Raw genomic sequence first — 8,296 nt, 5'->3', positions numbered from 1 at the left:
GGGAAGGCACACCTCGTTTCCCGCCCCCTGCTCGGCCTCTTCTCCTCCCTCCCTCTGTTCCTCCTTCCCTCCCCGCCGCGCCGGCGACGCTGCAAGAGCGGCGCCCGCCCAGCGCCCGGGGCTCCCGCCCCGCCAGGACGAGGGAAGGAGGCGCTGCCTGCGGGGAGGAAGCTGGATGAAGACTTGTGCCACAGGGCGGGCTGGCCTGCCCCTCGGGCATGAAGGGGGCCGCGGGGACTCTGCCCTGCCCTGGAGCCGAGCGGGGACATCAGGTAACAGCCCCGCGCGCCTTCCCCCTTAGCCGTGCGCGCTTCGCCCCCGTCCCGACCCGCCTCAAGTGCCGAGAGAGGGCAAGTGTCGTCTGAAAAGTTATCCTCCCACTGCTTGCCGAGGGGTGAAGGGCAGAGGAGGAAGGCGAGGAGGCAGTCCTCGGTGTAGGGTTGCACATCGGTTTATTACAGACCTCAACAAGACCCGCTTCGCGCTCTAGAAACTCAGTCGGCTCCCTGAGGCTATGCTTTTCCGCTGGGGGTGAGGCAGGGGAGGGCTGAGAAGCGCAGCGTTTGTGCCGCTGGGATCCCCTTACCTCGGCGCCTGCGGTTCGGCAGCGGTGTCAGCGGCGGTGCTGCGGCCGCAGAAAGTTTCCAGCGGGGGTGAGGGACAGAGAGAAGCGGGAGAGGATCGCCGCGGGAGGTGAGCGTGGGGAGGCGGTGCAGCGTTTTGCTGGGAGGTGTACAATGCTGTTGCCAGTGGACAGTGGGTGCTGCGGCATCCCTTCGCGTGGCAGGAGTGGTGCTGCCAGCAGTTCACTGAACTTGTTTTACTCTTGCGTCCTCAGTTGCCATTTGTTACCGAGAGGTAGGATTAAGTATCCGTAGAGGTATAATGTTGGCATCTTTAATAGTCACATTTTAGTCTGTTGTGAAATTTGCTTGCCTCCTTGTGTCAGCTTAGATACGTTTAGGAAAAGAAAACAACAAAATCTTACCAGGAAGAAATGCATAGCAGTACACCTGAGACTTCAGTATATGTGTTGGGTTGTATGACATAACTGTAAATGCACTGCTGTTCTTTTTGAATCACACTTTGCTGGGGCTTTTTAACTGAACATTTGTGGAGTAAATATAAACTTTTAATAAAATATGTGGATTATCATTAACACTGTTGGAGATTAAATCCACTTTAAATGTTTCACAATTCTTTTTTCCCCCCTTTGCTCATAGTTTATATAAAGGACAATAAGTCAGATTTGTATTTTTTGTTTAGTTCTTCTAAAATCTTTTAAGGAATAAAAAGTGAGCAGAGTGCCCCACAGAGGTTCTAGGTACCTTTGCTACAAAGTGAAAAAACAACATTGAACCACCTTAAAGAAAAACAAACAAAAAAAATTCTATACCTTCAAAAGCCCCCTTCCTTACCAGCCCAGACAAAGAACCGTACATTGCAAACTGCCCTGAGAGTGAAAAGATTTCAGTAATTTCAAATAAGGCAAGGTCCCTTTCACAGAGAATGTTCTTCACTAACTCACTTGGTTAAATCAGAGAGAATCTACCTTAAGAATTATCAGCTGCGGTTCTGTTTTACTTCCAAATTTTCAAGAACCAATGTAATTCCACAATTTTTGTTGCAAAAGCCAAAGGAAAAATTTAAATGCAACGAGCTCGATTTCATTAGATCAGGAAAGCCTGTATAGCTTTTTGGTTTTTTTACTAATATAACAAATTTGGAACCAAATTTAGGGGAGCATTCAAAAGCAGACTAGATTGAGCAACATACATCTGTTTCTGCAGGTAATGCCTATGGTTGTTCATTGGACATTGGTAAGGCACTGTACTTACGGTGATTTTCAGATTGGGACTTTTCTTAATAAATGCAGTTATATTCCCTAAGAAGGTCTATCACAGTTAATGACCCAATGCTGCTTGGAGACTTTATGTATGCTCAGTTTTTTATTAATGGACTTTTATGTTGCATTAAGCTGAGAGAGGGCTGAGGAAAGAGAAACATAGGCATGTATAAAACTTGAAATGCTTCCCACTTTTGTGTGTTTTGTTCTTTGGTGGTGGTGTTTGTTGGGCTTTTTTCATTGTCAGCTTCAAAGATAACATCTCTCTGCGCTTTCATGCAAATGGCAGATTTTATTAAACATATAAAAAAATTTTCTATTGTAAAATGCTCTGTAGTTCTTACTTCCTTAAATGACTAGGGAATTACCATTTTTCTTGACAGCGTGGCAGTTAAAACTTGGTTTGCATAGGAGTGAGCATGTGTAGTGCATTAAAAGAAGGTGTCATTCTGAACTGTCATTGACTAACTTTTCAATGTGTTTTTGTGAAAGTGAATATATCGCTTGTAAAATGACTGCTAGGATGTAACTAAGAGGCAAGAAGGAATTAATGTAGTGATGTAGGGTCTAATTTAAGATTTTGAGTATGGATTTAATATTTGGATGCCTATGGATTTAGTGCTTAGTTCTGTAAACAGGTACATGAGTTAATTTTCTTCATACCGGCATCTCAGTTAAACTCAAAAATACTCTTGATGCTTAAGCTTACGTGCTTAAGCTACGGAGAGGTGGAGTGTGGAATTTTGCCTTTTTATAAATACTGAAGCAAAATGCTTTGTTTGCTAATAAGCTTTCTGTTCTGATAACATGTCCAAATTGTATGTAGCTATTGCTATCAAAAGCTGAGCTCATGTTAGAAGTCAGGAGCTTAAATGTAACTGTGTTGAACAAATGTTCTTTTACAGCATGTGAAATCTTAAGCAATGAAAATGGCCAGGTGAATCAAGGGAGGCATATAAAATGCCATTAAGGTGTGGAAGTGTGGGAAGTTTGATAAAAGAGGGGAAAAAAGAGAAGGAATTTAGGAACTGAGGGTTTTTTGGACATGAATTTTTACCCTAAAAACTAAGTTACCAGCTTTTGAAGATAATGCATACCTTGAGGATTTGGGGTAAAGGTATACCTGGACAAAGAGTTGAGGTATTTGCTTTTACCTGAAAACTATGGTTGCATATACAGCATTTGTCTTGTAGTTCTCTTTGCAAACCTTGTACTGCTATACTTTAAAGCCTTTTCTTGAAGTCTTCTCTTGAACCATGATAGAAAATTTGTTGCTTTATTGTTAAACCTGTCCGGTTGTGGTTGGGCTAGGTAAAATCGTGGTGAAACTAGTTAGCTAAGTGTAGTGTTTCTGTAGAAGCAAGAGACTGATACAAAATGGAATACTGACTAAAGAAAATTCCATCTTTGTAACACGTTCAAAGGCACTGAGGAGTGCATACTATAAATCTGTAGAAAGTGAGGGCTAGCTTTTGGGAAAGTATTCCTTCTGGTGGCCACAAGCAAGTAGTATTCCTGCAGAATGAGTAGAGTGAGCTTTCACTTTGCATGCCAATTCTGGGTGGTTTTCCCTGTCTTTTGTTACATTTCCTCTGAATTGAAAGATTCCTAATTCTTTAATTCTTCCTTTTATGTCACCTTTTCTAGACCTCTGGTAGTTAATATTTTCTGCTGAATTCCTTTCAGTTCTTCTGTATTCCTTAGGTAGAGTACCCTCTATAAAAAAATAAAGCTGTAGCCTTACCAACAAGTAAAACTGTAGAGATTAGTTTACACTTCAAGGCAGTGTGTTGTCTTTTATTCAAGAATATTCTATTGCTGATCACTTCTAGCTCTTGGTAACTCTAACCATCAAAATACCATTTTGAAGAATAGCTACATATTATTTGTCCTCATCCTGTATTTTCTCAGTTGATTATTCTTAGCTAAACTATTTACCTTCTTGAATTGCATCTTAATTTTCTCCTAGATCATGTCTTCAGTTTAGCATGATTATTCTGAATTTTAGTCCTGTACACTAGGACTTCTAGCTCTGGCTTCTAGCTCTCCTTGGGCTAATGTCATGCTCAGATTTAACAAGTATACTCTGTCATTTAAGTTATGAATAAAGTGATAAATATTATCTATCAGGACAGACTGGAGGAGCCCCTCTTAAGAAAGTCTTCCAGTTTGTCAATGAATTGGTAATAACGATCCTCTGAATATGTAACCTGTTTTTAAAATAAAATCAATGCAACGGGTTTCAATCTGTAGGTACTATATGAGTGCATAAATATGGGTATTATTGTCTGTTATCAACTATTATAAAGCCCAAAGCAGGAGTAGTATGTATTTCTGTTACAAAGGTTTTGTTACAAAACATCACGGCTTTCAAGGAAAGAAAGTGCTTTTGAGGCTTCTAGTTTAGAAATTATTTTTAATCCAATAGTTTTCACTGAGCAACAAAATACCTTTTCCTGAATGTCAGGTCAAAATACTCCTGGGCAATGTACCTTGCAATCGTATCATGTATACTGTTTGTAACTAAAATGCTGTCCACAAACCTCATGAAAATTACCAAGGTAATATAAGTGCTAGTTTTAGTTTCTGACAATTATTCATAGTAAGTGACTTTAGTCAGCAAATAATGGGAAATAATATGTTAAATTACTGAGCTGTTTGATTAACTACTGTGTTTTAGATAATTTCTAAAGGTCATGCAAGGTCAACATTTGTACACATTTATGAAAACATTAGAGGAAAACTACATATAGTATTAAAAAAACTGGTACGCTGTTGGGGTGTATGTCCCCTAAAATCTTAGCAATCTGAAGTCTCTTAACAAATTGTCATTATATTAAATTTGACGTTAAATTTACCTGCTTTCTGCTAATACGTGGAGGTTTAGATTTAACAGAGTGATACTGAACATCTAATTATCTTTTTTTCCACTTCAGCGGAGAGACTCACCATGATGTTCCAAATTAATATATTTGTCAATATTGCTGTTGATTTAAGTCACATAACACGTATCAGCCTCTGAAATTGAAGAATTACTTTTGTAAACTGCAACATATGTAAATCATACAAAAATACCCAAATAAATTACTAACTTGTGGTTGTGCTTTAAGCATTCACTACTTCTGAAGATGAACAGTTATTATAAACAATTCTGAAAACTTCATGATATCATATCTGTATAAACCTGGAGAGTCAGCTTCTATTTGTTTTCGAAGAGTTGATATAGGAATTTGGATTTTGTATGGTGAACACCATTACTCTTTATTATCATTAAAGTTTACTGGTGAAAACATGTTTCTCTGTTGTAGAAAAGTAGATAGCTTTTAGAATAGGACAGTTTTGAGGAAAAAGTTTCAAGAGTAAAGAATTTGTACAATGTGTACAAAACAAAAACATGCATTAATTAAAAAAATGACAAAATAGCATATGTATAAGTTTATGCTAAACCCAGCAATTTATTTGATTTCAGAAAGAAGGAAATTCTTTACATAAATATCTGGCAGTTTTTCCAAAATAAAGTGTCTCTTTTAATGAGGAATTGTAAACTAATTTGCAACGTTATTTGTGAAAAGTGTAATATGTGAAAAATCATAGCATAATACTGTTTCCCTGGCTTGCTTTCTTTAGACACAACTCTTCTTCAGGCTATGAAGTTTTGCATGAAGGTTTTTGCTAGGAGATTTGAAGACGCCCATATTTTTTATATATATTTTTCAGAGGTGCACGTGCACATAAATAAAAAGTACTGAGTCTTTTCCTGGTGCTGATTTCAAAACCTGCAAGTATTTGAATCAAAGACTGAGAAAAGAGAATCAAAATGGAAAGATCTAGCTGATTAAATATTTTTTTCTGGAACGTCACACTCCACTCTCAAAAAAAACCCTCCACAAAATCATTTGAGAAAGAAGGTTGTAGTCAGTCTTGAAAAGAGTATGGTGGCAGCCATTCTAGAAGTTGAGAGATGGCCTGCCACCTCCTCCTTGGTATTTGAGCTGACAACGTGTTCTGAAGCCTTCTATTCTTTAGAAAGAAGGTTCAGTTTTTACAAAACCATTTACTGTGTCTTGGCACTGACCAGAGCCGTCTCTTTGTCTGAAGTGCAAGGTCATACTAATACTTCTCTTGGGACATTCATCATTGGATGACCCGTGTTCTTCATGGACCTAGAAGGAAGTTAAGCCCAGTTACCTACATGATTAGAGGTCTTCTCAGGATCTTTTCAGTCATGTGATGAGTTCACTAAGCCTTGTAGACAGCAGGATCTCCTTCTTCCTTTAGTTCACTGGCTGGCTAATGCAAGATCATCCCAGGAAGTTCTTTAATTGGTTCGGTCAGTGCAAGACAAGTCAAATTGAACAACCTTAATGGTCTTGTCAGTGTGAGGAATGCTCTCCTGTTCCTATCAGTCTATAAAATTCTTTAAGCCAATTATAGACACCCATATTGTGATTCCACCAGATTCATTGTTGTGGCCTGAAACCAGTGGGCATTGGTGGGGAAAAAACATTATCGTTGGGGAATTACTTCTGTATGGATGTATGGTATATATGATAGTGTCTGGTATGTGTACTGTATGGTAGCATACATATTCCTGGTGCTTCATATTCTCCAACGCACATTTTATAGTAAATTCATTCAGATGGCAGCTGCTTGAGTGATTATTCCTTCAGACATCAGGGCTTCCCTTTTCTGGCAGGTTAACCAAACTCATGACAGTATGCTGCTTCACTTTTCCCAGTCGGTGAAAATATGGATGCTTACTGCATAGGCTGGGACTTGTCTGAATCAAGATCAATGGTGTTCAGAGAAGCAGTTGCTTCGTTTCAGTGTTTTGAGTTTCAGGAAGTCCAAAAAGCATGAAAATTATTCTTACATCAACTTCAGGAATTGCTGATGAGAACTGACAACTCTTGATACTTGGTACTATGTAAACCAAAAAGCAAGGGGAACCAGTTCTCCTTTGTCAAGAAAGGATGTTGTTTTGGATATGTTCTATCACCAGTGAAATTAACTTTTTATCGGTTAGCTTACCCAGTTCCTCAAACTGTTACAGATGAATTCAACAGGATTTCGAGTTTGTTTGGTTTTTTGTTTTGTTTGGGGTTTTTTTATAATCATGTCTCTTTTGAAACGTCCTTATTTTGGTTAGAGTTTTTTGCTCGCAGGATTTTATTTCCTCTTACTGTTTTTGCAAAATTGGAAAAATTATATTTTGTCACATATATTGGGTACTCCATCCATAGAAGGAATTGGAGATCAGCCAGTCTGGAAATACTTAGAGCTAGATGTCTACAGTCAGGCTAATTCTTTAAAAAGGAGATTCTAAAATTTTAAAGAAAATTTTTAATTGAAAAGGCTAGAAAAACATGAAACCAATTTTGTTGTTGAGCATACAACAGCTTTTCAAAAGAGCAGATATTTGTATGTTTGCAATATAGTGCATATTGCATAGTGGAATGAGCTAATGGAAATTGTGGAAGTTTTCCTCCATCCCAAGAAGTATTATAAAGAAAGACCATAGATCATTTGAATTTGTTGTTTTGAAAAAAGTATTAATGTATTCAAAATACAGTTGAAGATTTTTCTAAAAGAAAAGAAAGATTAATTTCGTTAGCAGTTTGTCCCGGGCAAAAATGATTTACTTCGCATGTTTTCACAATTTTGCTTTAGGGAAAGGATAGTCTACAGTAAAGCCTTAGGTTGGAGAAAGAAAGGTGAGAAATAATAGAATTTCTGTTCTTACCTGTCAGAATGGTGCAAGCAATATCTTGCATAACTTTATACGATGTGTGTAGCCACTAACTTTATCATTGCAACCATAAAAATATATATGTCTGGTTTTAGCACAGCACTTGATGCTTTGGGTTCAGTACCCAGTTTCCTAAACAATTGAAGAGTTACGAAGAGGAATTCTGACATTCTGCAGGGAAGGAAGAATTCTTTTCTTTTCTTTCAAGACTGTTTAATGTTTTTAATAAATTACATATTTTTAAATGAAAAATAGGTGCTCTAAGGGAGGTTCTGCTTTTAACTGACAGAGCAGAACTACCTCATGTGTATTTATGAATCATTTGCTGGTTTTATGAAGATCACTTTCTGCTTTACATTGTCACCAGCATCAGCAGGAAGGATGATGAGCATCTTTGTTCCAGTTAATCTGTAATAGACAGGAAAAATGGATGTTTAAAATAAAAAAAGCAGGAGATGCTCTGAAAACCTCTTGAATCCCAGTGGAAGATGAATCTTTCCAGAGAAGGGCAACGAGGCTGGTGAAGGGTCTGGAGAACAAGTCTTATGAGGAGCGGCTGAGGGAATTGGGGCTGTTTAGCCTGGAGAAAAGGAGGCTGAGGGGAGACCTTACTGCTCTCTACAACTCCCTGAAAGGAGGTTGTAGCGAGGTGGGTGTCGGTCTCTTCTCCCAAGTAACTAGCGATAGGATGAGAGGAAATG

General features: G+C 38.6%; 1 protein-coding gene across 2 annotated transcripts in view; it reads left to right on the top strand.

Moving 5' to 3' along the window:
• Positions 1–93: 93 nt before the first annotated feature.
• Positions 94–8,296, top strand: part of SGCG (sarcoglycan gamma) — a 167,827-nt gene continuing 159,624 nt past the window's right edge. For both annotated transcript variants that reach the window (XM_009290246.2, XM_019474861.1), the window contains exon 1: positions 94–272. The gene's annotated coding sequence lies outside the window, so the exon portion shown is untranslated. The remainder of the gene's footprint in view (positions 273–8,296) is intronic.

The sequence above is a fragment of the Aptenodytes forsteri genome, unplaced genomic scaffold (assembly GCF_000699145.1).
Source record: "Aptenodytes forsteri isolate BGI_AS27 unplaced genomic scaffold, ASM69914v1 Scaffold155, whole genome shotgun sequence".
NCBI lineage: Eukaryota > Metazoa > Chordata > Aves > Sphenisciformes > Spheniscidae > Aptenodytes > Aptenodytes forsteri.
The sequence above is the reverse complement of the archived record's forward strand: the minus strand, read 5'-3'. Positions and strand labels throughout refer to the sequence as shown.